At 40.1% G+C, this 24,813-nt stretch overlaps 1 protein-coding gene across 1 annotated transcript in view; it reads right to left on the reverse strand.

Moving 5' to 3' along the window:
• Htr1f (5-hydroxytryptamine receptor 1F) overlaps window positions 1-9,478 on the reverse strand; it is a 145,873-nt gene extending 136,395 nt beyond the window's left edge. Inside the window, exon 1 of the mRNA XM_034515630.2 lies at window positions 9,121-9,478. The gene's annotated coding sequence lies outside the window, so the exon portion shown is untranslated. The remainder of the gene's footprint in view (window positions 1-9,120) is intronic.
• Between the last annotated feature and the right edge of the window lie 15,335 nt (window positions 9,479-24,813).

Consider the following 24,813-nt stretch of genomic DNA (forward strand, 5'->3'; position numbering starts at 1 on the left):
TCAGAAAACTGAAATAGTTCCACCTGAAGACCCAGCTATACCACTCCTGAGCATATACTCAAAAGATGCTTCACCATACCACAAGGACACATAGTCCACTATGGTCATAACAGCCTTATTTGTAATGTCCAGAAGCTGGAAACAACACTGATATTCCTGAACAGAAGAATGTATACAGAAATGTGGTGCATTTACACAATGGGGAACTACTCAGCTATTAAAAACGAGGAGATCGTGAATTTTGCAGACAAATGGATGGAACTAGAAAATCTCCTCCTGAGTGAAGTAACCCAAACCCCAAACGATGGTATGTATTCACTGATAAGTGGTTATTACCCCAAAGGTACAGAATACCCAGGATACAACCCACAGACTGTAAGAAGTTTAACAAGCAGGAAGGCTCAAGTAAGGATGCTTCAATCCCATTTAGAAGGGCTAACAAAATAATCATGAGAGTTAGAGGGAGGGAGGGACCTGAGGTGGAGTGTGGAGGGGGAGGGGAAAGAGTGGGCAGGATCACATATAGGGGTGGGAGGAAGTCCAGAGGACCAAGAGAATGGATGGAAATATGCAGCTTCTAGGGGTGGTAAGTGGGTGGATCCTCTAGAAAGTCCCAAAGACCTGGAAGGTAAGAGACTCTCAGGACTCAATGGGGGTGACCTTAGCCAAAATACTCAACAGTGGGGAGAGGGAACTTGAAGAGTCCACCTCCCACAGTTAGATAGGGCTCTTCTAAGTGGGGGGACAGGGTAGCCAACTCATAGTCAAAATTTCTGACCCATTGTTCCTATCTGAAAGAACTGCAGGGACAAAAATGGAGAAGAGACTGAAGGAAAGTCTGTCCAGTGATCAGCCCAACTTGGTATCCATCTTATTGGGAGCTACCAAGGCCTGACACTATTACTGAGGACTACTAACAGAGGTCTGCCTGGTCTGGCCTCAGTGGGAGAAGATGAGTTTAATCCTTGAGGGACTCAAGGACCCAGGGAAGGAAGATGAGGGTGGGGAAGAACACCCTCTCGGAAGCAAGGGGGAGTGGGAATGGCCTGAGGAGCTGTGGGAGGCGTACCTGGAGGGGAGCAATGGCTGGAATGTAAATAAATAAAATTAAATAATAATAAAATAGAAATATACAATTAAAAATAGCCTTGGCGAGTGGGCAGTGGTGGCACACACCTCTATTCCCAGTATTTGAGAGGCAGCAGCAGGAGAGTCTCTGAGTTTGAGGCTAGTCTGGTCTACAGAGCAAGATCCAGGACAGCCAGGGATGTTACACAGAGAAACCCTGTCTTCAACAGCAATAACAACAACAACAACAACAAACAACAACAACCAAAACAGCAGCAGCAGCAGTAGCAGCAGCAGCAGCAGCAGCAGCAGCAGCAGCAGCAGCAGCAGCAGCAGCAGCAGCAGGTGGCATGGTGATGCACGTCTGTAAGCCCAGCATTTGGAAGGCTGAGGCAGGGCTTATCCTCACATTCAGATTAATTAGTAGTCAGCATTTTATTTGGAGTGAGTGAAATCATAGTGGCTGGTACTCTTTTTTTTTTTTTTGAAATGATCTCAGTGAGAGCTCCTTCTCACTCTATAGAATGGATTTAGAGAGTCTTTTCATCATTTGAAATTTCCTGCAAATATCTTTATCCTCTGGAAAGAGACACAATAGTTGTGTGTGTGTGTGTGTGTGTGTGTGTGTGTGTATGTGTGTGTGTGTGCACACGTGCGTTTTGATTCTCTTGAAATTTTGCTTTTTTAATTCTTAAAGATCATTGACCAACATTCTGATAAGCTTTTAGAAACAGTGATTAGGGGAGTGTTCATGTAACTGGGTTTAATGCCTTGCTTTTTTTTTTTTTTTTTTTTTTTTTTTGACTATTTGTGTTTATTGTATTGCTTGTTCCTCGACTATTTGCATCTATTGTATTGCTAGATCCTCAACCTAGAACTGACCTTATTACATGTATGTAATCAAAGTGGTATAAAAGCATAAAGGAAGAAGGGGTTTAGGATAGGGGGTTCTAGGGAGGGGAAATGAGGAAAGGGGATGACATCTGTACTGTAAATAAATAAAAAATCCAATAAAAAAGATCATTGACTAAAAGAGAACACAAACTGAGTAGAATGGGCAGTTATAGATCATGGCCACTGAGGCACGGAGAAGCAGTGTAGGAAGTGGATTGGGATGGCGCCATTTCTACCGGAAAGGAAGAGATTAGATCTCAGAGCCTGTGGGAGAACTTCTGATGGTTAGCTTTTTAAAATTTCATTAAGCAGTCCAAGGAGACAAGGTTTCGTGGGGGTGGTGGGAGTGTAAACCAAACAGTGGTGACAAAGAAATTGATAGTAAGATGGTGGCACATTGTGAATTAGTTTCTTATATTCTAAGCTGGCTGACAAAAAAAAAAAAAAAAAGACTGACTAGGATTGTAGCTGAAGAAGGTTTTAACATCATATGAAGGTTCTCTGCTTGTTTGAGTGGTTTAAGCATGAGAGAGAGAGAGAGAGGGAGAGAGACCATGTTATTAATACACTTACACAGTGGGATCACTGAAGTTTGGAGGGTGTTGAAGTCTCCTCAAAGATGATTATGGGACTTGGAACAGAGAGAAGAGGGAGATTTAGAGGAAGGAGGAAGGAAAACAGTTTAGCAGATGAACTGACAGGGGCAGGAAGTGGTGAGGGAGATGCCTGCCTGAGGATGCTCAGTCCCCTCAGCCAGAAGAACAGCAGAATCCTGCTAAGGGTGAAGGAGACCTGAGAAAAGGAGCTAAGTAAACCAACTAAATCTCTAATGAGCCCACAAGCTGCTGGACAGCGGGGGGGGGGGGGGGTGCGGGGTGCCAAGCAAGGGTAAGAAAAACCTGGATGACAGGCTTATGGAAGAATAACATTGGAAGTGGAGATTTTATGGAGTCCTGATCATAGTAATTTATACAAACAACCTAGGCTGCAATGAGATTGGCCATGTGGCATGCTGGCCAAAAACCAGGTTCATGTCTGAAGGTTTCTAATAAGTGCCTTTCTCAATGTTCCTAGCCATGGTAGCTCTTTCTCTTACAAATGCCTGGAATATCATCCCTACAGCCTGGAATCTGCTTGGCCGTTGTTGTTCTTATTATTATTGTTAAAGTCAGTTGTTCCTTCTGTTGTAGTTTAATTTGGGCATTAACAACTCCCATTTTAAAACTGAACCTCCATGGCTCCCTCCAGCTACCTTTTAATCTACCTTTTGAAAACTCTTCAAAGATTTCTTCTATATATAGTATTCATTTTTCACCACCACATCTTTTCCTTTCCTCTTATTAGTTTAAATGACATGTTTCAGAATTATGCATAAAATTTTATTTAGGGTTTTGAATAAGTAACTGTGTGCCTATAATTCAAAGGCATTAATTGTTGCGCGCAGGGGCAGAACGGTTGCCTAGCAAGTACATGTTCCTGTGTTCACTCCCCATAACTAAAAAGAAAACAAAACTGAACAAAACACAAGCCCCCTAGGTATCTTTCCATCCTGGAGCATCAAGTCTCTGTAGGATTAAGTGCATCCTCTTTCTCTGAGGCCAGACAAGGCAGCCTATGTGCCAGGGTGGGGGTGGGCATGGGAGGCTCTGTCCAGCCTGTGTATGCTCTTTGGTTGGTGGTTTAGTCTCTGGGAGCTCCCAGAAGAACAGGTTAGTTGACACTACACTGTTGGTTAATCCTATGGGGTTGTCATCCACTTCAGGGCCTTCAGCCCTTCTTCAAATTCTTCCCATAAGGGTCTCTGACCTCCATTTAATCTTTGGCTGTGGGTATCTGCATCTGTTTCAGTCAGCTTCTGGGTAGAGCTTTTCAGCGGACAGTTAAACTAGACTACCCATGGGGACCCTACCTTCTCAGAGGTGAAGACGATGGACTCTGTGAGGGGCGGACCTGGAAGGGGGCAGTGTATGGGATGGAAACAAACAAAGAAATATAAAGTGTAATAAGACTAGAAGTTAAGTGCAACAGAAACTGGACAAATGTATGGAGACTGAAAAACACACCCTGGAACCATTCGTGGGCTATTGAAGACATGGAGAGAACTTTTTTTAAAATCATAAAATAGATGGGATTCATTTGAATGTTTGTGATACAGAAAAACAAAACAAAACAAAAGCAAACAAAACAAAAGCCCCCTTCCCCTGATCCTCAGTTTCCACTTACTCTCCCACAGATATCCCCTTCCACCCTCCAAGGAACCATTGATGCCTCTGGATTTGTTGACAAGTTTTCATGTATAACTGCATTTTTCGTTGTTAGTAATAAGCCACAAAGTCTGATTGTTTTTCTTCATGTTGAATATATTTGGAAGATTTTTTTTATTTTGATACATGGAAAGCTGCCTTAGTAATTTTAACGGCTGGCTAGTTTTTCACTGAATAAATATTAATTATTTATTAAGCCCTTTTATTTAGAGGTATTTATGCTTTTTTCAATTGTTTGCTCAACTTTAAAAATATATTAATTTACCAAAATATAACTTCATGCCAAAGAAAAATTCCTGGAGTTAGAACCAGTAGGTTTACAACTTTTGTTCAATGTTGTGAATCAATATTTAATCATCATCATTGTAATTTTGACTGAAATAACTCATATGAACACCCCTGTAAGTGCTGTAAGGGGAAGGGGGTGGGAGAGGGATGGAAACAATGTAAACACAGTACTCATATATAAAAGTTTCAAAAATTTTAAGAAAATAAAAAGGACTAGGGTGTGAGATTCTTTTTTCAAAGCTAATATCCTTGTATACCCTAGCCTGATCTCAAGTTCTCTATGGGTTAGGCTTCAACTCAAAGCCACCCTGTCGCAGCTGAGATATAGTTTGAATCTTGAATGTCTCCCAAGACATATCTATGCCTTGAGGGCTACCGGGAGGCAGAACACCCTTGAGAAGGTAGGCAGAGAAGGATAGGTCAGTAGTGGTGTGGTGTGCCCTTCTTGAATGGGATATTGGTGCCCAACCTCTTTCCATGTCTGCTTTCACATTACCACAAGGGCTCCTGCTGTGTTTTATAAAAAGATGAGAAAGGAAGGGATATAATCGGTGGAGACTTGGTATGGTGTGGGGGAAGGGGGTACCTCTGTGGGCCCATGCTGAAACATCTCTTCCCCCCCTGAGGTACCTGAGGTATACTGGATGGTATAGTGTAAAATAGAGTTTATTCAGGTCATGGGCAGGGGAGTTGAGAGAAAGGCAGAGGGAAGTGGGGAGAGGGGAGAGGGAGGAGAGAAGAGGGGAGGAGAGGAGAGAGGAGTGGCTGGCCATGAGCATGTGGAGTGAGAGAAGGGGGAGAGGAATGGAGAGAGAGGGGGAGCAAGAGAGCAAGAGAGAGAGGAAGGGGCAAGCAGCCCCTTTTATAGTGAGTCAGGCACACCTGGCTGTTGCCAGGTAACTGTGGGGCGGAGCCTAGACTAAATGCCAACAGCTCCCACCCTCAGTGATGGATGCACTGTGGTACTATCACAAACCCAAAGACACAGGGCTCAGCCATCAGGGACTGAAACCTCTGAAAACTCATTTTTCTCAGTTATTTTGATACAGACATGGAAAGTTGACTAACCCGAGGGTCATTTACGTTCTCAAGTAACTCTGTGTCCTCATGTCACTGATTCCTTACATAGTCCTAGACATAGCTAAAAAGACCTTTCTTCCTTCTTAGTGTACTCTTTTCTTATGATGTCTCTGGTCTCACACATTTCTGCAATTCTCTTGAATCTTCTGATTGCTGCTCCCTGATTCCCTTCCTTTGCCCCTACAGTTTTCAGTGTTCTGGAGTATTCTAGATTGTTTGATCATCTAAATATCTTTTCCTGTTTTCTCAGAGGTTCCCAGTGTTTTCAATGTCATTTACGTATAGGTGATTCATATTTTCATCTTTAGCTCTAACTCTTCCCCTGTGCTCTGTCCCAACTACCCCATGAAGCTTCCGTCAAGATGTCCATAAACCACATGGAACTCCTTTGTTCCAGTCAGTCTCCCCTGCGGCTCAGCAGCAACTGCGTTCTCCCAGAGCCTGAACCTACACACCTAGGCAGGAACTCTGATTCCTCTCCTTCTGTCACCAACCGCATCAACCTGTCAACTCTTGCTTCTTTTATCTCTGAATACATCAAAATTCTACTGCTTCTCACCGATTTCTGTTGTTACCACTGGCTAAAGACTATGCAAAGCAATTTTGATCACCTCCTTGCAGGCTCTACCTCCCCACGGATGAGCTTCTTTGTGTCATAGTAATGGTATCCTGCTAAATCACATCCTGCAGAAAACCAAACCAAACCAAACCAAACCAAACCAAACCAAACCAAACCAAACCAAAAACCCTTTATATCTTCCCACATACACAGAAACAAAAGGGAATTCCATATTGTGTGTTAAAAGGGCACAAATCACAGTTGAGGGAAGATAAGACCCTGAAAGAATTGGGAGGTTGTCAGATCCAAAGAGTCTCAGCTCTTAAATACTCAGGTGTACTCACGGATGTTATTTTGGCCAATCTGTATGCCTCCCTTGGCTCTGAAACATTTCTTGTTATGATTTCAAGTGGCTGGATCATTTCTGTTTTGGCACAGGACCAAGATTCTATGTGGGTCTATGTTGGATAACTATAGATACCTCTGTAGAGATCACATGATCTGATAGCAATCATTGCATCACATTTTTCTGCTGTAAAAGCATCACTCCCACTTATGAAATTGACAATGAAGAAGAGAATCCTGCCATCGATTTGAAAATATTATGTTCAGAAACTTGAGGGATGGCTCAGCAGTTAAGAGCACTAGTTGCTCTTCCAGAGGACTTAAGGTTCAATTCGTAACACCTACGTGGCAGCTTACAATGATCTGTTAATCCAGTCTCAGGGAATAGATGCTCTCTTCTGTCCTCTGTGAGTATCACATGCCCATTATGAGCAGACATCCATTCACATAAAAAAAATGAAAAAGGAAAACATGTCTGCCGTGTTTTATATTGTTAGTTTTGTAGTAATATCCAAGAAAGTGTCCTTCAAACATCCTTGAAATTGTTTCAGTGACAGCTAACAGTTTCAGAAGTGGCCACTTTCACTAGAAGAGAACTTTCAATGTCTCTGTACTTTCCGTGAAGATGCTACAATGTTGGAAGCCTGTCAAAAAATTATATTCACCAAACTTTATGTGAAAACAAGACATTTACTTACAGAGATGAGCTGTTGTGATCAGTTCTGTATTTATAAGAACAACAGATCTAAGAACTCCTGAAAAAAGCAGCTGAGTGGTTTTGTTTATCTTAAAGAATTAAAGGAGCCTGTTCAGTGTGCTGCATGGAGGGCCCCTGAGGAAGCAAGAGGCAAACCCTGCACTGTTCCTTACATCTCCATCCTAATAGACAAAACCCTCGGTCTTTTAGTGTCAGAAGGAAACAGCTTCTGTAGCACACACAGCCATTAGCTCTTCAATAAGTCTAAGTGGATGAAGCGTGAACAAATGACACATTAACTAAGGAGTGCGTGGAATTTTTTACTAAAATTTCTTGGATAAAAACGAGAAACTAAGTTATATGGTACATCTGGAAACTCGTGACTAATACCAGGCAGGTATGACATTTGTCCAGAAACATCTTAGTTCCTTGAAGAACACCCTACACAAAGATGAGTAGACCACCTTTGAACGAGCTCAGCGAGTCACCATTTTCCTGAGGGAACTGAAGTTGAGCAGGTAGGTTTGAGTGAGATGGATGAAGGCAAGATGAAAAAAGCTGGAGGCAGCGATAGTAGCATTTGCCCTTAAGTTTACAGAGTGGGGAGACGGGGGAGTAATTGAAAGCCATAGAGAAGGGCTGCTTCTTCAGTCTCCCTCAGCTGTGTGGGACTGCCTTTCCTTAAGTGGAAGTCAGCCAAGTTCCGTCTGTCTCCCCATAAGCAGACATTTAGGGCAAATCAAATGTGAATATCGCCATATTGTTGATCACCAAATCCAGGCATATATATATATATATATATATATATATATATATGATAGAAACATAATTCATTTGGAAACATATTTTTGGGGGTGGGGTCTGGGCACTAGCATCTTTAAAATGCAGGTGAATGACAATGATTTAGGTCCTCCAGAAAAACTTGAGGGCTGGGCCGGCTACCTGTTTATGCCTTCTTAAATCGCCACCCTTCATCTCGTCATCATCCTCTATTGATCACTGGGGTCCTTAGCTACAGGAGGAAACCAAGCCTCTACCTCAGTGTTTTCCTCAAATGCATGGCAGTACATTTCAGTTGTGTTCCTACCCCGTGGCCAAACCAAATTCTACACCGAAGGCAGCCTAACCTCCAACCTCTGGGCATATGCTTGCTCCTCTCCTTGCTTTCATTCCTTCACTTTTTTGGCATGCAGCTGAGGTTCTTTCAGCACCTTTCAGGTACAAGCACCAGAAATGGAACATTAGCATGGCCCCTCATTCTGCCATCCCTTCCTTTTCACTGCCTATTGGTGCCTGTAAACAAGAAGAGACCAGTAAGTCTTTCCTAGGCAAGCCCCTGCAGCAGCTAGGGACTTTGTGGAGAGAGGTGAGGGTCTGCTTGGTGCTTTACGTCAGCGACCCCATCCACAGAAAGTTAAGTTGGAAAACTGCAAATGCTTTCTTGTCTACACCCTCCCGAACTCCTATACAGATCTTATCATTTTCTTGTAGATCCATCTCCAGATATGACCAAGTGATGGAATCGATGACACTCCTGACCTCTAGTTGGGTTTCTGCATATCTTAGCTTCTACTCTTGGCAAGCTCACTTGATACCTGCACCCTAATTAGGATGTTGGCATCACCGTCTGGAACCCACACCTCTCCCCCAGGGTCTCAGACCGGGTCCCTCCACGCACTGAGGACCACCTGCTCCACCCAGGATCTTGCCTTTCCCCCCAAAGTTAGCCCTAGGGAAGCAGAGACTGCGAGCTTCAGTTTTGTGCGGTTCCATCAAAGTAGCCGCGGGAAGGAATTGTCATACACCACCCCTCCCCACCTCCGCCTCCGGGGCCCGGACCCTAGGGCTTGCCAGGCTTCTCCATCCCGCGCCTCCGGCCGCCCGCCGCGCGCTCTCCAGTGCCCAGGGCAGCTCCACATACTTACCGAGCGAAGCTCAGGGGCTCTGGTCCCTAGCCCGCCGCCGCGGTCGTGCCTGGGCGACAGCAGCGCGTCCGGGCTGCTCTTGGGCCGCGAGCTGACTGCGTGCTGCAGCTTGAGGTGCAGCTCCAGGGCGAGTTCCAGACGCCAGTCCACCCGAGGGCCGACGCCCCGGGGCTCCCTTCAGCACCCTTCTCTTTTAGCTTCTTCCACTTTTCCTCCTCCTCCTAGTCTCTTCTTTCGTCCCCTCCCTCCCCTTGGACTGCTGCTTGGAGAAGGGAGGGGGAGGGAAAAAGTCCCGTCCGTTTAACTCCACTGATACCTTGGAGATTATCTGTTCGGAGAATCTGGAAATGACGCGAACCACCTTTCTGCAAACAGCTTAAAGAAAACGATCTTGTTTCCCTTAACTTTTCATCCTTGGAAGGACTTCTTCCTTCACTTGCGTTTAAAAACCTCTATGGATGGGTGGAAATAAAACGAGGGTCAGGTGACGGGTGCACATAGACCTTTTTAAAAAGCCAACAGTTTTGGAGAGTGCCTTAGCCCGGAAGATCTGTTAACTCATAATTTCACAAAGTAGGCATTTCTTGGAAAGGAATTGGAGTTGGGGGCAAAGGAAGGAGGGCAGGAGATAAGGTACTGAATTCAAGGTTGATTTAGTTTCTTTTTAAAGTAGTGCAGGTGGTTTATGCCAGAGACATCTTGGAATACAGCTCCACTGCTTTCCCGGGGATGTGACCTTGAAACGGTATTTGACCTTTGTTGTTTTGCTGTTGTTTGCATCTCCCCCCCCCCCCCCCGCCCTTTTTTCTTTCTTTCCAGACTTGTATTTCATAGCCCTTCACAGGGGCTTCATCAGCCTGACACGAACTGCACAAATCTATCTTGACCTTGGAATGTGACTGTTTCCTGGAAGGTAGACATTTTGCAGGATTTAAACAGGTCCCCATTGGGAGCAAATAAGAGGACAGACTTTCTTGGGCAGAGTTATACCTACTGTTCAAAGGTGGACCCAACCACGATAGAGTTGCATCCTCGGGATGACTGTAGATTTATCTTTCCGGGAAAACCCTATCACAGAGATGTACTTTCTCCTCTCTTACATTCCAGCACCTCCTATGATCTAAAGTGAATTTTTAGAAATCTGCCTTATAAACCAAGCCTGCGTGTTGCAGCCCATGTTCCTTCTGTTGGTGACGCCAACTTTGTTCCCTGGCATCATCTATTTAAATGAGATGCTGCCTATAGGCATAAAGCCTGGCATTCGATACTCATTTCAGATCAACGTTAACATTTATTTCACATTTTTATTCCTTTACATAATTCTTAATACTCACTTCCCTGTGTTTCAAATCGCACTGCTCTAGCCCCTGTCCCTTACAAATATGTGTCAACATAAATATATGGCTACTTATTTAGGAAATATGGTGGAAAGAATTACAGAGGAAGTTGAGATTTATAACACTCAGCGTAGAACGAAGTCATTTCCCTCACTATTGTATTGACCATCTTGGTTTTACCTTCAGCATATTGTACAACAAATCTTGTCAGTGACAGCCATAAAGTCCAAGGTTATACCACCTCAACAAGCATATTAAGAATGTCTCGAACTGCTGCTGTTTCTTTTAGTGACATTGCCTTCAAGAGATACAAAGATGTTCTGAAAATGTACAACTCAAATAGGTTTTCTTCTCCAGTTTAAGAAGGCAATAGGAACCAGCTTGAAATGTGAGGAGCTGCAGACCTCAGGCTTGAGCATATTTTCAGATGGCAGACTTGGACTCGTGCAATCAGAAACAGCAATTTGATAACAAGCCTCCTGGAACAGACTGTATTAAGTGAAGCTATAGGAAAGACCACACCTGTAATGCAAAAGGGATCTAAGTTTTCAGACGCTCCACTGCTGCTACTGCAAGAAGTGAATTTGCTTGGGTTCTGTGATGAGAACACACCTTGCACACTGCAGTAGGACCTTGTGTCCTAGAGGGATTCCATTGTTATTCAGTGCACAGATACTTAAGCTAGCAGTGAGGACAGCATCCTAGCCCTCAGCAAGTTTTCTCTGGGTGAATGGAAGATAATGTAGCAGGAGCACCTTGGATCCCTTCAATAGATATTGAACGACATTAGAGAGGCTTGGGTCTCCATGAGAATCTCATCAGAATCAGATTTTAAGTTCAAGACTGGTTAAAGAACTGCTAATAAGTTCTTTTTACAAGTTCTTTTTTTTTTTAAGATGCTTTTGTTAGTGTATACTAATTCTATAAAATAATGTGCTTTATTATATATTCTGAATATGTCTATAAGATGCTCTGATTATATGCATGTCCACCATTACTGTTTACCTTGTCCATTCTGCCCTCACACGAATCCTCCTTTTTTCCAAGTCATATCTTTTCTATTTTCCAGCTTTCCATCTTTTTAATTCACAGAGCAAATATGCAATGTCTGTCTTTCTGAGTCTTCGTTGTTTCATGTAACATGTGGCCTCCCTGCCACAGCTTCTGGAAGCAAGTTTTTTTTTTTTTTGAAGGTTTATGTAAGAAATCAGAAGCTAACATGTTATCTTAGTGGCAGAATGCAAGGACCTAGATTCTGTATTTACCTTTAGAAGAGAACGAGAACCGAAGTCCCATAAGTACAGCTTGCATGGTATGCAGATTCATGCCTATAAGCCTGGCACTCAGGAGTTGAAGGTAAGTGGAGGATAAGTTTGAAGCTAATCTAAGTGACACGGTAAGACTGTATCAAACTCCTACCGAAATCATCACTACTAATTTATTTTTAATCTTAAACGTGCATAGCGAGGGTCATAAATCTTTTTGAGCAACACGATACTTTTTGATCTTTGTCAAAGGGAGATTTTTAACCAAGGTCAAATGCACCATTTCAGTAATATTGATCTCAGTTTAATGCTAAGTTTAAGCTCTGTCATTCCTTTCAATTAAGCTGACTGCAACCGTGAGGTAATTGTAAAATCCTGCACAATTAGCACAGACATTGCAGGCATAAGTGATGGCACCTTTTGAGAAATGGGTAATATTTTCCTGAGTTATATTTGCCTAAGTGCAGAAAATTTACCTGACTTCTGTGTCTTCTAAGTTAACATAAAAGGACTAATTCTACAATATCGCAAGATTGATTTATGGAAGTTTATTTTAAATTCCATTTTCTGTTTTGGGAAAGGCAGAATAAAATAAAAACTCATCATGAAAATAAAAGTTACCAGTATATCTGCCTAGACAGAGTAATCAGCACTTAATAATTCTGCATCACTAAAGTCTGTCAGATGATTCTGGGCCAGAAAGCTGAAGATCTGATGCTCCAACATTCTGTAGTATAGAGACTGTCCAGGTGTTCAGCGGTCACTATAAATTGGTTAAGTTTTAAAAGCTATGCTTTGTGCTTCCCATAATTTCAGTTAACTCAGTCATTCTGGATTTCTGACGGGGTTGAAAACCTATAGTCTCGTAGCCAATCCTGGCTTTTCACTTTGAGAGAAAAGATCTGAATGGATGGTTTTCAGCTGACATTTATTCTAAAGCCAAGAAAAAAGCCAGGTTCAGAACTAAGTGTTTTAGTTAGGAGAGATGACAGAGGTTCTGGTTAGTCTACAAAATGATGGACTGGGTATTAGGACTATCTCATACCTCACTGATACAAATAGGCATAATTATGCTCTAATTGTATTTTGAGGGAAAAGTTTTATTTTAACAGGAAGGGTGATATGTAGGAGGAGCCAAGGGGAAAGGAGTACCGAGAGGAAGAGAAGGAGTAAGAAGAGGAGAAGAAGAAGGAGAGATGAATCATCATCTAGGTGATGAGAGAGAGAAAGAGAGAGAAAGAGGAGGGGGCATGGAGGTAGATGTTCATGTGTCTACACCAGTCAAAGATAGTTGATATATCTAGGTTGGGTATTGGGATACACTTCTGATTGAGCAATACCAAACTTATAAAGCCTTTGATTAACATTTAAAAAAAATTGTATAAAAGCAAAAAGGAAAAGGGAGCATGGGATAGGGGTTTTCTAGGGAGGGAAAATGGAGAAAGGAGATGGCATCTGAAATGTAAATAAAATATCCAATAAAAATAAAAAAGAAGTTTACAACAGAGAATGTTTACATGCATATCTATTAGGAGTGATTATCTAGCTAGACATTCAGCACCTGTCTAGCTCCACAGGTTCACTGAAGGTTTAAAACTATAACTTAAGATATTAGTGAAGTTTTGTATAAATAAACCTAGGCAATATTTTATCTTCTGTCCTGGTACCTATAATAAATCGTAAATTTCCTCCCCCCTCAAAAAAATTATCAGTAAAAAACTCTTCCCTAAGTTTATGACAAAAACCAGTTTGTAAGATATGCCATTAAATCCATTGAGTAGTTTTGTCTTCTTCTTCTTCTTCTTCTTCTTCTTCTTCTTCTTCTTCTTCTTCTTCTTCTTCTTCTTCTTCTTCTTCTTCTTCTTCTTCTAAGAAACCCGTCTTAGTTAGGGTTTAACTGCTGTGATGAGACACCATGACCAACATTACTTATAAAGGCTAACATTTAATTGGAGCTGGCTTACAGTTTCAGAGGTTCAGTCCATTATCATCATGGCAGAAAGCATGACAGAATGCAGGCAGACATGGTGCTAGAAAAGCCAACAGTAGGTAGGTACCCAGGAGGTTACCAGGAGGTAACCAGGAGGAAACTGTCCTCCCCAGGCAGTCAGAAGGAAGCTCTCCCAAACTATGTGGAGTCTGAGCAAAGGAGAAGACCTCAAAGCTCAACCTCACAGCGACACATTTCCTCCAAGGTCACATCTCCCAATAGTGCCACTCCCCATGGGTCATGCATTCAAACACATGAATCTATGAGTCAAACCCACTCAAACCATGGCAAAGTAAAAGACAAACATGTGAGACTTCTGAACACAGCTAGGTAAACATTTCTATAATCCTTATAATAAGATGTTTATCTTCTCAGAGATTAAAAAAAATTCCAAGGCTGCTCCTCAGAGTACTATGTGTAAACAACTGACAAAAACTTCAGGTTCTCAGTATAAATCCTTACAATTTCCATGGCAGATAAATGTATGCCTTCTACTAGACATGAACAATGTGGTGCAAAGGAAAGGTGGGTGAACAGGATGCTCTCGTATCTGTCACTGTGGTCAATTAAGCCACAGGACCTCACCTCTTCTAAGCAGATCAGTAGTGAACGAAAACCAGCAGAGACATCAGCACAATTTCCTACCTGTTGCCACAGTTCTATTTCAACTTTGTTTTACAAGTATTTTTTTTTAAATTAAAAAAAATATTAATACATATTAATACATATTTCATACAGTGTATTTTGATCCACTCTTCTCTGGGGCACCGGCTCTTCCCTACCCACCCAACCTTTGTGTCATTTTTCTTTTTTTTTTTTACTCATTAAGACCAATTTGTGATGCCCAAATATTCTTGAATGTGTGATCTTCCACTGGGGCACTATTGATTTGCCAGCGGCTACATTCTTAGAACTGTTGCTGTATTTTCTAACAGCTAACAATTGCAAATAGCATCATGGCTAAAAATAGGATTCCATGCTCAAATCCCATCTTCGCGTTGGGGTTTGGTCTGGCTTGTACAGATTTTGTTCATGTTGTCAAAGCCACCGTGAGTCCACATGTGAAGCTGTATTGCTTTGTCCAAAAGATATTCTTTCCTTGTAAGCATCCACCATCCCTTGCTTTTAAGCCTTTTCTTCCTTCTCTTCTGCAATGATCTCTGAGCGATGGGCAGAAGAGGTGTGGAGTATATGTTCCCTGTAGTATTGAGCATTCTGCAGTTTCTTATTCTCTGCACATTGTTTAGGAATGGATCGCTGTATTAATTATCATTGACTACAATCAGAAGTGTCCCAGGTGAAGGTTGAGCAATAAATTGATTTATAGGTACAACAATAAGTCCCAAGGAACTGGCTTAATACCATATGCATTCAGCAAGATAATAGCAGTAGTTTCTTCTTTAGAGCCTGTGGCTTGTATAGCTATATTCCTTGGCCTGATGATGGAGTTAGGTATGGTTTTCATTTTGTGGTGTGGCACTAAAATCCAATGAGAAAGTGGTCAATTATTCCCATGTTTCTGTCACTATAGCATCAGTGGACATGGGTTTCCAGGCCAGTCATTACTGTAGCTTTCAAGGTTTACAGCTGGGCATGATTGATGATTCCATTTCTCCTCTGGGAGTGTGGACAGATAGCACCTTGTGGCATTATGAAAAGTAGTCAGCATGGATGGAGCTTCCAGGAGAATACCAACTTGATTTCCCCATGTTTTGTGACTCAGGAATAGGGTATTCTCAGCATAGGCTGGATTTGGAAAGAGGGTGTAGCCCAGAGGAACAGCAATAGCCATGTTCAGGGGCCTATGAAACCTCACTGGGGTAATGACTCCAAAAGAAGTAATCTATTCCTGGCACTAGGATTTTTACTAGTTGGCATCTGATGTCTAATAGGGGCCTTGTTGCCCTGTTATACTGTAAATCTATCACTCTTCATGTGAGTGTGAGTGTGCCTCTGTCTCTCTCTCTGTGTATGTATTTTAGGGAGGCTTTTTTACAGGTTTCCACATGACTTTTCTTTAATGTCTTTATTGTTATTTATCTCTCCTCACACTTTCTCCTGTATTCTGCCCTCTCCTTTGCATCACAATGAACTCTTCCTGTTACATTATTTTCTTTAATCATTTATGCCAGCATGTGCCATTACTTTTCCATTGAAAAAGTCTTTCCATGATACCTTATACATTTCTTGACCTCTATGGGCATTCTAAATGAAGCACATACATATGAAAATTCAATGTCAACACCTATAGATGAGAGAAAACATGGAAGTTTTCTTCTGGGATTGGGTTGCCTCCCTCAGAATGGTTGTTTTTAGTTCTATTCATTTACCTGTGAATTTCATTTTTCTTAATATCTGAGCAATAATCAATTATGTATATCATATCTTCATTATCTACTCATCAGTTGATGGTCATCTAGGCTGGTTCCATTTCTTGGCTTGTGAATAGTGCAGCAACAAACATAGGTGAGCAGGCATCTCAAGTAGAGTATGAAATCCTTTATATATACTCAAGAGTCATAAAGCTAGATCATATGGTAAATCTAGCTTTTGCTTTTTGAGATACCTTCACAATGATGTCCATAATGGCTGCACTAATTTTCACTTTCACTGGCAGAGAAAAAGTGTTCTCCATTCCCCACATGTACACCAGCAATTGCTGCTCTTTTTCTCCTTCTCCTTCCTCTTCCTCCTCCTCCTCCTTCTTCTCTTTGCCATCTGAATGGGGTGAGATAAAAATCTCAAAGTTGTTTTATTTTGCATTTCTTCAATGCCTAAGGCTTTGACGATGAAAGACTGTTTCTTAGCCACTTGTGTTTCATTTTTTGAAAATTCTTTATTTCTATGATTATTTTGAAACTACGCAGTTTGTTTCCTTGGGTTATATACATATTTCAAACACTAACCCTCTGTCAGATACATATCTGATAAGAATTTTTGCCCTTTCTATAAGCTGCCTCTTCACTGGCATGATGGTGTGTCCTACTGTACAAAACTTTTAGTTTTGTGAAGTTACATTTATTAATGTTTTTAATGCCTATGTCATGAGGGTCTGTTAGGAGCCGCAGCGATCGGTGACAACATTCGTCATTACAAGATGGTGCGGGCATCCTGTGCTCCCACAAGTAAACAACTAACTGCGCAGGTGCAAAAGGCAAAAGCGCGCCAAAGTCACTGCCCATCCCGGGGCGTAATAGGGGTAATGAGTAAGCAGCCAATCAGAAGTGAACATGTCACTCTAGGGTGTATATAAGCAGTGCCTTTTCCGGGCTTGGCGTCTTCCGTTTCTGCTGATACAAGAATAAAGCCTCACTGTGGTAACCACCCGAACACTGCCTCACGTGTCTCTTTCACGGGTGAAGGGGACATGGAGGGGCGCGGAACAAGGGCCCTGCTCAGAAAGTCCTTTCCTGGGCCAATGATTTCATGTATATGCCTTGCTTTCTCCTCTCAGACTCAGAGCATCGGGTGTTATGATGAGGTCCTCAATCCAAGAAAATTCAGAGCAGGAGATAAGAGTCACTTCCCTTTCTACATGGAGTTATCCAGTTTGACCAGCATTTTTGATGACGATACTGTCTTCTTTTCAAAGTGTTGGCTCCTTTGTCACAAACCAGGTGGCTGTAAGATTGTGCATCCTAAATTATATTCCATTGACCAATGACTCTTTTAATGCTAGAGCGATGCTATTTTTTATTTTGTTTTAGCTCTGTAGTATAATCTGAAATATGGCATAGTGATGCCTTCAGCAGTTTGTTGTTGTTCAGGGTTATTTGTTTTGTTTGCTATTCTGTGCCCTTTTTATTTCTTCATGACATTTAAGATTCTTTTTCAACTTTTGTGAAGAATTGTGTTGGAATTGTCATGGAGATTGCAGTCTGCATATCATTTTGGTAGGATGGCCATTTTAATAATATTAATCCTTCTAATCCCAGAGAATTGTAATTCTTCCAATCTTTTGGTATCTTTTTCAATTTCTTTTTTAGTGTTTTAGTATTCTCATTGTGTAAGTCTTTCACTTTTTTTTTTTTTTTTTAGATTTATTACAATATACTTAAAATTTGGAGGCTATTGCAAATGGTATTGCTATCTTGATCTATTTCTTAATGTGTTGCCATTTACCTACAAGAATATTACTGATTTTTACATGTTAATTTTATATTCTGCTACTTTGTTAAAGGTTTTCAGCATCTGTAGAAGGGGATTTTTAGGATCTTTATGTATAGAATCACATCATCGTCAAATAAAGATACTTGGATGTTTTCTTGCTATTTGTATTCCCTTTATATCTGTTGCTCACTTGTCTTCCTATCCTAGCTAAGTATTTAAATACTATGTTGAACACCAGTTGGGAGAGTAGTTATCTTTATTTTATTCTGATTTTATTAGAAATGCTTTGTATTTCACTCCATTTAGTTTGATGTGTGGGATGGGCTTCCTGTATATTGCCTTTAATATGTTGTATTTTGACATTCCTAAGAAAGTTAAGCATAAAAGCCTCGAAGGAACTCACATCAAAATGAAATTAACTAGCCAGATGTAGTGAGACATGTCTGTGATCTACGTATGTGTAAGATTGAAACAATAAGGTAAAAAAATTCTGGTTGGTACTCATGATATATTAAATGCCAACTCAATGTGGGCTATTTTCATCAGATTTTGACCAAAAGAAATGGCAGAAAAATACTTGAATTTGGCTCTTAATTTTATTTATTCATTAACCTGTTTGATGATTTAAAGAAGGGATTTAGTATCTTCAAATTTCAATCAACAAAAAGTTAACATCATAACAAATCAGGTGAATCTATCTCCAGAAACTGCCTTGAGTCTGAAGACTATAGTTTATGGAGTTAGGCAAAGAGTAAGGTACTATAGTATATGAAGTATTTTTTTGGATGAAAAATAGCAATGGCATCAAAAAATTTTAACACCTAATGAGGTATTTTTGAGGCCACTAATTTTTTTATTAGCATCACCATATAAAGTTACTTTGAAACTGAAAGTGTTTTTGTTCAGGGCAAGCAAATGCAGGGATCTGGATCTATCTGGATGTATCACATCTATCTGTTCCAACAAGTACTTGATCAATTAGAGTATGAGGAGAAATAAAAATAATAAATAATAAAAAATGTGTACTTAACATGAACAGATTTTTTTATCCTTCTTGGCTTCCTAGTAAGCTTCTGTTTCCAATGCTGTCAGATCAGGCCAATAAACACAAAATTGATTTTGCCAGTCAAGGTAAATGAGACACTGGCTGCTGACTCACTGCCAGCTCATAGTAACCTATGTAGTAAAATAGGCTAGAGTGTAGTGTTTCCTCATGGAATTTTACTAGAATGAAAACAGGTTTAAAATGAGATTCTGAGTGTTTAGAATCTTTAGTATTTAAGAGACTAATATATGTCCTTGATTGAAAATAACCTGTGGTTATTTAATAAAGTGATATTCATTATATGTCCATACAGATGCTGCTCATGAATGTGAACTGAGACAAAGTAACAGCTTCATAAAGCTATTGAAGTATTGCTGTTGCTTAATTAAGTGCAATTCTTGAAGGCCTTTAATGAAACTTGCTCAAAGGTTCCTTCTTCCTCTTCCTCTTTCCTTTCCCCCTTCCCCCTCCCTCTCCCCTCTCCTCCCTCTCCCTCCCCCTCTCCTTCTCCTCCTCCTTCTTCTCCTTCTCCTTCTTCTTCCTCCTCCTCTCCTCCTCCCTCTTCTTATTTTCTCCTCATCTTCTTCTTTGTTGTCATTGTCATCTTTCTCTTTGAAACAGATTTAATTTACTTTATGTCTTGTGTAAAAAACCCTTATGTGGTAGCCACTACTGGACCTGGTCCTCTGAACAGAGACTCTGCTGTGGATTTTCCCATGATAGTGAGTGAGTTCCTGACAAGAAGACTTGGTTGAACACAATCTCTTTCCAGAAGTCAGCAGTCAGGTAGTCATAGGACTTGGAGATGGCATTAATGGTGGCCTTGGCAAAGTTGCCCAGGATGTAGCCCCTCACTGCTAGTAGCAGTCATTAATTTTTAAACCACGTAGAGTTTTATTGCTGTGAAGAGCCACCATGACTGTGGTAACTCATATACAAAAATATTTAAGTGGGGCTGGCTTACAGTTTCACAGACTTAGTTCACTATCACCATGGAGGCAAACATGTAGGTGTGCAGGCAGACATGGTGCTGGAGAAGAAGCTGAGAGTTCCTCATCCAGATCCACGAGCAGCAGAGAGACTTTTCCACACTGGGCGGCGTTTGAGCATGTGAAACCTCAAAGTCGGCTTTAACAGTGACACACTTCTTCCAACAATGCCACATCCCCTAAGAGTGGAGATGGCTCACCTCTTATGGCTAAGCATTCAAACAAGAGTCTATGGGGGCCATTCCTATTCAAACCACCCAACCTCTTAAAGTACATTCCCAGTAACAGCCGCAGATCGGGAACACAGTTCACTGCAACCGTATGTTACCAGTAATGAACTCCAATGATACAACTAGAGTCCTACTATCATTGCTTGATGCACTGATACAGGGCTTGTGTGTGTGCGTGTGTGTGTGTGTGTGTGTGTGTGTGTGTCTAGTTTTTAATTACATCTTTTTCTCTCTGGCTTCAGAAAATACATGCGCACATGCACTTGTATTAGTGACTTCCTTTTAAATATCTTGTTGTTGCTTTGGGAACTTGACTCTCTAGACATTTAACCTTTTCTTAAATAACATTCAGATTATATCCATTCCATTCCATTGTGATTCATCATATTGCTACAATTAGGTTGTGTGTAGAGTGGGGACTGTGCATTCACTGCTTTTCCTGTAGACTCTGAGCTGCTTTAAGAAACCATTTTATATACCCTTAGTAATTGACTAATTATGATGTGAAATTATGGTTGAGATTTATGCATAAGTAAATATACATATGTTTAAATTGCCAAGTCAGTAAATTCCATCATCTACTAGTTTCCAAAAATGATATTTATCTCATGATAGAAGTTGTTTATGGGGAAAAAAAAAGAAGTTGTTTAACACCTCTTGTGTCATTAAATGATGTGTGCAATAGCCCTTCTCATTATCACCCACCATGAAAGGTTTTCTGTTTTACATGTTAAAGATGTAAAGATGTCTGGTGTTCCTTGATGCCCATTAATCTCCATAATGGAGGCACAGAAGCCCAGATTTTTTTCTTCCTACAAATGCAGTTGCTTGAAACATTACTCTACCACATGGGTATTCCATAGAGAGAATGAACATCCACTCTGGGGCTGTTTAATTATGAACTAACTACAGAGAAGCTTTTTTTCTTTTCAGTCCCTTTCCTGGAAGCCTTCTGAGTATAGTTAGAGGTAAGGAAACTTCAGGTGCCAGTCTTCATTATTGTGTAGATTTGTAAAGTATAACCCTGTTATTTTGTGCTTGCTCCTGAAGGTTCTACTGGAGTAAGGATAGGGAAATGATTTCCTGTCTATAAGAAACATGACAGAACCTAGCCACTCTCTTTCATTAGGTGTAGAATTACTGGTAATACGTTTTTGGTCAAATGCTTTATCTACCTGTTAAAATGTCTTGCACCTTTTAGTGCCAAGCATCTCATGGGTCCCAAGAGTCTGTCTACCACTCTATCTCCTTGCTTTCATTGCACATATTTCCAACAGCCCAGGAAATATGGGTATGTTATGTCTGCTTCTGTATTAGTTTATTTCTTTATGCTTAATGTCATTTTATTTCTTGACTGCCATTTTATTATGAATGTTCTGGACAAATGCACAGAAACGTAATATTTAATTAACCTGTCAAAGTTAAAGGAGGAACTTTCTGTAAAATAGGTGAATGTTGAATCCTAATTATGTGTTATTTTGTGCTATAATATGACATGGCCACATTACACAGCTTGTATGTCAGGTTTGCATTTTTGGTGTCCATTTTAAAACTGACAGAAGAACAAAGAATTAATTTCTCTCAACAGCATATTTTCTGATTTTTTCCCTCACCTGTTTTTTCTATTAACCTTGCATTTTCTGTAGATTTTGTTTTATTTTTCCTTGCTCTGGAATTTTGTTTTCTTAGTAGTGAAACTACTGCTAGAGCTGTTATTACTGTGAAACTTGGTGGGTTCTCTTAAGACCAGATATTTATGTTTATTTTTTCTATGTTTCTATATACAATGAGAAATGTTTGCTTTTTGTTAAATATTTTATATAAGACAGAAATATTGGTTGCATTCCTTAGAGTTAGAAACACTACTCAAGTAATCAAATTTGAATTGTATTATTGTAGAACTTTCTGCAAAACACCACCCATTGGCAGAAATCTTCACAGAGAATGACAGTGGGGCTGCTGTCTCTGCCTCTTCAGTTCTGGAATTGCAGCTGCCACACTGGCTTTCATGTGGATGCCAGGGATGCTGGGGACCAAGTCAGGTCCTTCTGCTTTCCTGGCAAGCAGTTTCCTGATTGTATCATTTCCCATGCCCCTGCTATCACTTACAGTCCTGGTGAGTAGGTACATGATACTGTGTTGCAAATATTTTATTTTATTGTCACTTTATTATATATTTTCTCAGTACCAGGAGTTGAACCGAGGTTCTTATGAATTCTAGACAAGCAGTCTACTGTTGAGCTTCATTTTCAGGCATCAGTAAAGTTTCTGTTTTAGCGCTTATACAATTTTCAAAACAATCTTTCCAGCCAAAATCTCTTGTTGTTCAGGCCCGTCCCCAATTGGGCTATTTTTCTTCATGTGTTTCCTATTTCTTTGCTTTTTGACTGATATAATAAACTCATATCTCAGATACAGATGTTTTTGTTTTGTTTAACAGATATGTTGAGTTCATAATTCATATACAAAATTCACCCATTTAAAGTTCACAGTTAAATTCACAGTGAGTATGCTCGGAGTTATACAACCACCATCACAACCAATCTTATAACATCTTTATCTTTCCCCAATGGAATCCCAGATCCATTAGCAGTCACTCCGGATCCTGCCTGCTTTACTCTCTTGTACCAGGACATTAATCTATTTCCTATCTCTATAGGTTTGCCCATGATACACAGTTTATATAATCAGATGACATCATCTTCAGCACTTTGCTACTGGCTCCTTTTATCTAGCACATCTTAAGTTTTATCCACTTTGAGGCATGCATCTGTACTTTATTCCTTTTTATTATGTTATTTTATTTATTCCACTCTGTGGTTGTATCTAAATTACTCAGCCATTTTCAGATGAAGGGCATAGAAATGTTTTTAGCTTTTTACTTCAAACAAAGCTAAAATAGTTTTTAGTAATATATAAATAGTAATATATAACAATTTTTAGTAATATATAAAATATGTAATATATATGATGTGTATAAATAAACCTTCTGTACAATTTTTGCATATGTATATTTTGAAATTACTGGTCACATGCTAACTTTACATTTAGATGATTCAGGAGCCATCAGAGGCTTGTTAAATCATTTGCACTATGTTGCATTTACTATGAAGGCTCTAATTTTTGTATGTCCTCGTAAACATTTTTGTCTGAACCTTATTTTTAAATTTTGAGACGAGTTCTCTGCACATAGCCTTGTCTGTCCTGGAACTCTCTCTGTGGATCAGGCTGTCCTCAAACTCACAAAGATCTACTTGCCTCTGCCTCTGGAGTGCTTGAATTAGAGATATGTGCCGCCACACAGGGCTCTCTTGTCTGTATTTTCTTGTCTCTAAGTCTCTATCTTAGTGGATGCTTCATTGGTGTTTTGGTTTGTGTTTCTCTGATGACACATGACCTCAAGCACTTGTTTTTTGGACATCTGCATCTTGGACAAGGTATAAGTGATCCTTGGACATCTGAACCACTGGAGACATCCCATTTTTCCTTAGATACTTAGCCCATTTTTCAATTGTATTATTTCTTCTCTTTTGACTAAGTTTCTAGAGTTTTTATATAATCTAGACATGTCTTTTATTGGCTATATAATTTGGAAAGACTTTTTTTTTCCAATGCTATGGTCTGTCCTTTACAAACCATGTTTGTTTTCAATTGCAGAATTATAATTGAGAATGTATATGGTAAAAAGTAATGTTATAGTTCATGAATTTTGTGAGTATTAAATCAAGCTAATTAACATATTCATCACCTCAAATGCTGTTTTTTTGTGATGACAGTTTTAGAAATTTACTTTTGGCAATTTGGAAATATATCATGCACTATTGCTAAGTATATTCATCACACTGTGAACATTGCAATAGACTTTAAAAAATCCCTTAAATCTTATTTCTTCTGTGAAACTGATGCTTTATATTATTTAGCAATCATCTCTCCCATCCCTGAGTTTGAGCGTCTAGTAACTGATATTGTTTGTACTCTCTCTGCTCAAACAGCCAGTTCAGTTGTATTCTCACATATGGGTGAGTACACTAATGCTTGTACTTTGGGCAGACTTGTTTCACTTAGAAGAATGTTCTCCAATTGTTTCATGTTGTATAGGTGTTCTGCCTGTCTGTCTGTCTGTCTGTCTGTCTGTCTGTCTGTCTGTCTGTCTTTTATGTATTTACTATGTTTGTGTATATGTGGATGGTGTGAAGATATATGTATAATGGTATAATGTGTTTTCATGTATGTGTGTGTATTAACACGTGTGATTGTGAACACACAACACATGTTTGGAAGTCACAGACAATTTTAAGACAATGTCTCTTTGTTGCTGGCTGCTATGTTCTATAGGCCTGAGCTTTTAGGGATTCTCCTATCTTCATTTCCCATATCCATATGTATACTGCAACTACACAGGCTATGCTGCATGTCTGGCTTTTTACACATGTTGTCAGAATTTGGAGCCAGCACTTCATACTTGCTTATAAACTGCTTTACCCATTGAGCTATCTTTTTGACCCATAAAGTAGAGTCACTGCAAACTATTATTGTTAAAATATCATTATATTTCTTAGCTTAAGGTCTATGTCATCTGATTTTGGTGTATCCTCTCTGGCTTTTGTTTGGTTTTTTGATGTTACCTGTTACCTGTCTTTAAAAAACTATCACATTTTGGATATTAAAATCTTATTCATAGAGAACTTTATAACTATCCCAAGAAGCTATCAAAATATTCTTCATTT

This window comes from Arvicanthis niloticus, chromosome 12 (genome assembly GCF_011762505.2).
Source record: "Arvicanthis niloticus isolate mArvNil1 chromosome 12, mArvNil1.pat.X, whole genome shotgun sequence".
NCBI classification, from domain to species: Eukaryota; Metazoa; Chordata; class Mammalia; order Rodentia; family Muridae; genus Arvicanthis; species Arvicanthis niloticus.